Consider the following 7,896-nt stretch of genomic DNA (forward strand, 5'->3'; position numbering starts at 1 on the left):
TTAAGTTAACAGCAGGAATCGTGCATTAACGAGGATCCGATGTGACCTAGCTACACACACAGGCGGCATGCGGGGATCATCTCCATCCACCTCACCCCCTTCGTGGCCCTCTCTTTTAGACTCTGACATTGGCCATATGCATGACCACTCACTGACAGCTCCTCTTTGTAGACACTGGACATGTCATTTCCGTGGTGGTTTCCTTTTGGCCTGACTCAGCGCTGGGCCAGGCAGATACTGTCAACAAAAACTGGAAAACCATTTGGTAACAGAGTCAGTCTACCTGACTCTAAAATGGGGTGAACCATCAATAATCAATATGTTAGCAAGCTTTTGAACTCATTTTTTGAGCTCCTTTGATGCTCACTCAGCCACCACCAAGCAGTTACTACCAATAATCTCGTGTAATCCTTGAGGAAACCACTGGCTATACACATTAGCACTCAGCACCCCACAACGATGAGATTTTAAATTCCCCTGTTGTGTGATTTATTGTGTAGTCTCCCCTAGCAGAAACCCATAATAGCATTGATGGTTTTTGTTGTTGTTGTGTTTTTTTGTTTGTTTGTTTGTTTGTTTGTTTACAGTTCTTCAGAGTTCCAGTCCCATTTGCTGTCTCTAATGAGAAGCTATTTAGGACCCTTGTGTCATTAGCATCAACCGTCCTAGTTTATCCAAACTCGTGGGCTGGGTGAGCTTTAACATTAGAAAGGTGTATTGATGGCAGTCAGCTGCCTTCTTCATATCACAGAAAGAGAATCCAGGGCCCAGGAGGAAAGGCGATTGGACAATGAAAAATATCCAACTCTTTCTTCCATTTCACATCCCAACACATCTGCATTGGCCAGCAGTAAAAGACAAACAGCGACTCAACCGTGAGCCAAGTACAAGACATTGACCTCTCGTTCAGTCCCAGAGGCACCATTTGCCTTCTCTCTGTTTGTTCTTGAGTGCTCATCACAGACTCCTCAAATCTTACGTCATTGGCTTCTCTTATAAACACTGATGTCATGTGACTCACACTGTTGTGTCTAGTCGTTTATATCTATAAAAGGGACATGGTGCCACAAATAACATCCTCAAGCCCCTCCTCCAAATATCTTTTACAGGTTATAAATGGTGTCGGTGACCTCTATTTCAGCCAACTAGACACTGCAGTGTCTTAGTATTAACTCCGACGATTCCCATGTAGCTAACAATGGGAAACGCATCTCACTCAAGGCAGAAATGAGCCCATTTCTTGGATAAGTTTATCCTGATCTGCCCACTTTGTTTAAAGATAAAGATTTTTTTGTTTCTAATATAGAAGCATTTTGAAAGCAAATGTCCTCTTCCGATGAGAGGGAACGAAAGGGAGAATAAACCTCAGAAACAAAGGAAAGTGTGCCACACACACAACACACACTCATTTTGGGCATAATCCATAGGCTAGGGACAATCGGCACCCACCACACAGAGCCCTGGGTCAGCATCAGCACAGGCAAGTCCGGAATGTGCTCCCTGTCTCAACACTGTAATCAAGTCACTTTTATAGGAAATGAATCCTTCACCTATTTGGCTGGCTGGAAATACCTGGTCAGTGTCTTCATGCAGAATTCACAGCTTCGTGGGAACAGCCCACGCATGCAGTCAAAGGGGAGCAACCCGGTTTGGCAGCATTGAGAAGGTTTGTTTTAATTGGAATGATCCTTTCAGGCTAAGCATCATGTTTGGAGGGTTTTTCTTAGGCAATGCCTTTAAGCTATAGGTTACCATTCCCAGGCACATAAGAACATAGAAAAAATGCCAGCTTTCTAAACATCTCAGTAATGGTGTCACAGAACTAAGACTTCTAAGCAAGTTTTCTCTATTGTCCTTTCTCTGACTCTGTTCCCTTTCCTTTTCCCTCTCCATCTTCTCAGATCCCTGACCTTCTCCTCCTTCTCTGTCTGACATGATGCAACAGCAGAGGAGATATACTGGTATTACCTGAAGAAATCATCTAAGCTCCTTCCCCTGTGTCCTTCTCAGAAGAAAAAACAAACTATGAAGACCTTCCTCCTAAACCAGAGGCCAAAAGTCTAATATCATAGCTTCTTATGGTGACTCCAGGGGACCAGTAGGTGTCTGAGTCACCCTGGAGATGGCTTTACTATATTTGGTATCTGAGGCCTTTGGAGAAGCCACTTAATGAATTGGCCCAGAAACTTCGGGAAGAGACTGCATTTCTCTGAAGCTGTGTGCTTGGGCATAGAGAACTATCTCTCTCCAACTGTATGCAAAAGTCCAAGAGTCCTGTCTTCATGGTGGCGTACGCCTTTGAGCCCAACACTCAGGAGGAAGAGGCAGATGGATCTCTGTGAATTCAAGACCAGTCTGGTAGATATAGTGAGACCCTGTCTCAAAACCCAAACAACAAACAGAAGCAATACTTGAATCCAGACAAGTTGGGTCTCATTCCCCAGCTGGGAGAGCCTGTGGGAGCAACTTAACATCTCCACTTCCTTGTCTGTATAATGGGGCTATTAATAGCCTGTGCTTCATAGTGTCAGGAGGATGACATTAATTGGTGTATGAAAAGCCCTTAGAGCATGTCAGACACCCCATAACATTGTTAGTAAGGTGTCCTTATGGTAATTTGAGGAACTTACATTCCATCGGTAAGAAAAACACACTAGTACTAACAAGTTATTTCACTAAAGCTAATTGACAACAGAACAATCGTCCAAAGCCATCCTAACAACTTCCTTCCGCTAGGAAGTGGAACCATGGAATGGCCCAAAGAAAAATGGAGCACAGGTCCCACTCTTCCAGAATGTTATGGAATTCAATTGGAAAGGTCTTCCTCCATAATAACGAACCTTCATGCTTCCTGTCAATCAACAGGAAGATGCCGCCCAAAAGAGGGAGACAAGCTTGAAGTTAACCCTGTACATACATGACCAGTATCATGAAAATGAGAAATAGCAGAGCAGTTCATATGGGTCTGTCAGCCTGTCTTTCGCCCAGCACAGTATCTCACGTCCTTGTTCTTCATGCTCTCGGTGTTCCCTGAAAATGGGTTATAGGGTTATAGGAAAATCAGAAGGAAGAATTGTGCAAAACTTTCCATGAACTATCTTACTTAATTCTCATAATTACCCTGTAATGCTATCATTATTTGCACAATTACCAACTGAACAAAGGCTTAGAGAAGGCCACTGGCCTTCTTAATGTCTTGCAATTAATACATCGTAAAGGCAAAATGTAAAGAAATTCACGCCTTCTATGATCCAAATATCCAGTTGTAGGGAGTGAATGAAGTCCTGAATCAGAGCGCACAGCCAACTCGACCCCAGCTTTTCTATATCTGTGTCTGTCTTATCTTCATTTCCCCATTGCATTAGTCAGGTCGGTCTCAAAGCTGCACAGTCCATAGCATCAAATAGCTTCCATGACTAGTCAAGCTTGCAACTGTAATATCTGCAGATTAACCAAAGACATGAAGGTCCCAGAAATGTTTTCCATGAAATTCTAAAAATTAAAAAAAAAAAAAAAAAAAACAGTGAGCTGTACAGACACAGCTCAACATTAGTGGTCTATGGTTCAGTCCAGAAAGGGGTGGGGCTGAGCAAGAATGCTGAAACACACAGAGTTGAGCCAGGTGCTTCAGAGCTCATCCCTTAAGATCTGGGACCGCTTTTATGGTTTCATCTCTGCCAATTAACGTACCTACTCTCAGTGGAGGTGCTCCGAGCTTCTGACGGAAACTATTAGTGGCAGACGCTTTGCCTCTGGGTGTTGGTAAGTTCCATTCTCGATTCTGTGGCATTTAAAGGATGCTATTGTGAGTTGGTACTTGAGAATCCCTTTGGTCCTTGGGCTCTAGTATAAATAGTACTCCAACCTCATCAATCTGAAAACAGATACAGGTACTGTAAACCAAACAAAGGGCTGTGCCCTGGAGACTAGTGCTCCGCCTCATTCTCAATATAGAGGCCAGATTGCTGGGCTCACCTAAGTTTATTGCTTGGATACTGGTTCTGCCCCACTAGCTGCAAAGCTGAGAGATCTTAATTGGTGAAACAAGAAGGAAAGGGAAGCCTCGTTTCCAATCTCGTTCAGGAAAAGCGCAGTGTTAAAACGGTAGCTTCCAGACATCCTATTTCCAACACTCAACCTGTGTTTTCAGCAGCAACTGTGGGTTGTCAGAACTACAGAGGCCTTGCTGGTTCTAACCTACTTTACAAGTGACAGAAGACAGGGCAATAGGATGGCATATTCAACATCTATTCCCAGGATCTCTTTAAGAAAGGTACAGGATAAACATACTAAAATCTGTACACCTAAAGAAGCTAAGCAAGAAGGAGGACCCTGGGTAAGATGATCAATCCTCACTCAAATACAAACAGGGTGGACATTGGAAGAAGGAGAAAACAGGAAACAGGACAGGAGCCTACCACAGAAGGCCTCTGAAAGACTCTACCCAGCAATGTATCCATTATCAATATAGATGCTGAGACTCATAACCAAACTTTGGGCAGAGCACAGGGAATCTTATGAAGGAAGTGGGAGATAGTAAGACCTGGAGAGGACAGGAGCTCCACAAGGAGAGCAACAGAACCAAGAAATCTGGACACAGGGGTCTTTTCTGAGACTCATACTCCAACCAAGGACCATTCGTGGATATTACCTAGAACCCCTGTTCAGATGTAGCCCATGGCAGCTCAGTATCCAAGTGGCAAGTGGGTGTCCTAGTAAGGGGAACAGAGACTGTCTCTGACATGAACTCTGTGGCTGGCTCTTTGATCATCTCCTCCTGAGCAGGGAGCAGCCTTCCCAGGCCACAGAGGAAGACAATGCACCCAGTCCTGATCAGACCTGATAAGCTAGGGTCAGATGGAAGGGGAGTCCCTATCAGTTGACTTGGAGAAGGGCATGGAAGGAGATGAGGGAGGGAGAATGGGATGGGGAGGGAATGAAGAAGGGAGCTACATCTGGGATACAAAATGAATAAACTGTAATTAATATATTAAAAAATGTGATGTAAAGTTCTAGTCTTATGAAATCTATTAAAATGAGCCATAATGGAGAGATAACGTAGTCACTTAAATTCTAATTGTGAGGCCCGATTCTGTGTAGTTTCAATGTTTCTTGTAAGAATTACTTGAATGTGATTTGAAATTCTCCAGCTGTGTGGGGGCTTATAGAAATGCTTGTTCTAATTTTTTAAATGCCTATAATTTGGATAACTTGGGATTTGGAAGGTAAGGCGATTAGGATCATCTGGGATGTTGCGCCAATAAGGCTTCATGCTAAAGACGCGTGTTGAAGCTTTTATAAATAACACTGAAAATATTCTAATCGTTTTAGTTGAATCTTCAGAAAAAATAATCACTAGAGTTCCTTTTATATGTGTTCATGAACACACACACACACACACTTACCATATTCTCTGCTGAGACTGTAACAAGTTACCATGGATTTAAGTGGTTCAAATCCACACGGACTTGTTATCTTACCGCTGTCTGCTTTAAGCCCAGCATGGACCTCCAGGCGCTAAGACAAGGTATCAGCAGAGCTATGTTCCTTCTTGAAGGACCCAAAGGAGAATCGGGTTTCTTACCTTTTCCATCTTCTAGGTGTTGTGTGCCATCTTTGGCTGGTGATCTCCTTCTGCTGTGGAAGTGAGGGAATGCTTCACTCTGAACACTGCCTTCTGCTCATCTCCTTCTCCAACACTTCCTTTCCTGCTTCAACCTTAGAGATGGCATTGGGCCCACCTAAACAACTGAGGATAATGTCCGGACTCTAAGGCCAGTTGATTAAGAACCTTAATTCTATCTAAAACACTATCTCCCCTTTGCTACATAATGCATCCTATTCACAGGTTCTGGGCATCATAATGGAGATATCTGGAGTGGATAGTATTAGGGTACTCACACTATAATAAACCAAGTGAGGGGAAGGGAAAGAGGAAGAGAGTAGAAGAAAGGAGGGAAAAAGAGGAGAGAGGGAAAGGAAGGAGAGGGGAGGGGAGGGGAGTGTTGGGAAGGAAAGGGAAAGGAAGGGAAAGGAGGGGGAGAGAGAATAGGAGGGAAGGGGAGGAGAAGGGAGGGGAGAGAGGGGAAGGGAAGAAAAGAGAAGGGAAGCTCAGACCCTGCTGTTATATCTCTAAAACACCAGCACACAAACTGAATACTAATATGTACAGTGATAAAGACATGTGTGATTAAACCCTCTGACCAATCAAATTTCCGTGCAGTCCCTCAAGCCTCAGGGAACACGGCTAATACAAGGGTAAAACATGTTTAAGGCTACATCATAACTAATAGTTTGCAGGTGTAAACATCTTCCATAGTCTTCAGAGGTCACCTTTTTATAGCATTTATACAACAACAACAATTAACATTTATTGAGCATTTACAATGTGCCAAAAGGTCAGGTGTTTTCTGTGTGCTTTTTTTTCTAACAACTACTCCTTTGACTTACAAAGAGCATGAGATAGCAGAGGCTCATAACTCATCAGAGTCATTCAGACAGAAGCAGAGCTAAGATCCAATCCCAGGACTGTGGGACTCCCAGGTTCTCACTTTCAAGCATTGTGAATAAACTGCCTCTTCCTTTTAGGTCACAATGTATACTTTGAGATAGTTGATTCTCTAGTGGACTGGTTATACTCTTGGGGCAAAAGAAGAACTTCCGCTAGCTGCTAGGAGCATATCCCATGATCAGGTTTAGCTGCTATCCTCTGACCTCCCTTACAATTCTTAGAGAGAAAGCAAGGAAAATGCCATGGCCATTTAGGAAGAGCAAAGACGGGAGGTGAGAGGGAAAGTGTTGATCAAACAAAGCCATGCGGGAATGTCTGTCTCTTGCTCAAAAGACATATGGAAAATCCAGGTTCCTAAGGAAGAGCTGTAAGGCAGGTTTATCATGCACCTCCCTGCCCCAAGCCCTAAATGTTGTAATAACATAGCACAGAGAATGTTCTGGTGACCTTCTCAGAGAGGCAAGATATGCTGATCCCGAAATATAAATAGTTCTCAACAGGTAGCATAGTAAAGGTGAGAATAAAACACATCAAAATAACGAAATTGGGGGCTGAATTTAAGATACCTACATGAGAGAGAGAGAGAGAGAGAGAGAGAGAGAGAGAGAGAGAGAGAGAACCCAAAAGGCACCAAGGTCCTTGAGATGAATTCTCTTTAAAGCATACGATGAAAAATATTTTTTCCCAGTAAACAATATTCAAAGCAGAACAGGGGAGGCTGGGGAGGGGACGCTAGTGATTCTGGATCACAGGCACCCGTGAAAAAGTCAGACACACGTCTGCACTCCCAGTGTGGTGGGGGTCAGTGAGGAGACAGGTAGACAGACCCCTGAAACTATCTTGCCGACCAGCCTACTGGAGTGGGAGGTCCAGATCCGGGGACTGTCTTTGTCTCAAGAAACTAAGGTGGAGAGTTACTGACAAAGGCATCCAACATCAGCTTCTGACTTACACACACACACACACACACACACACACACACACACACACGAACGTGGAACGTGTGACATGCATACATCACACATACAAAAAGAAAGAAAGCAGAATGGAAAAAATAGACCTTTTCTTCCTAATCATCACACAATCACAGTGCGTGTTTTGGGATACTGTGCAACATTTCAGCATCTTGTGTGTCACGCGTGATGGCCAAACAGAGCTGCCAGAATGCCTGCCTCACTGCTGCTTCTTTATGGAGGCTTCAAGCCATTGTCTTTTCACTTTCCTCGGATATATACTACCCTACTTGACCAGTATCTTACTGTGCGGCCTTAGTTTGTCTGGAGCTCGATATGCAGGCCAGGCTGGCCTCGAACTCACAGAGATCCGCCTGCCTCTGCCTCCCAAAAGCTGGGATTAAAGGTGTGTATCACCAAGCCTGGCCATTT

Source organism: Meriones unguiculatus, chromosome 7 (genome assembly GCF_030254825.1).
Source record: "Meriones unguiculatus strain TT.TT164.6M chromosome 7, Bangor_MerUng_6.1, whole genome shotgun sequence".
Taxonomy (NCBI): Eukaryota; Metazoa; Chordata; class Mammalia; order Rodentia; family Muridae; genus Meriones; species Meriones unguiculatus.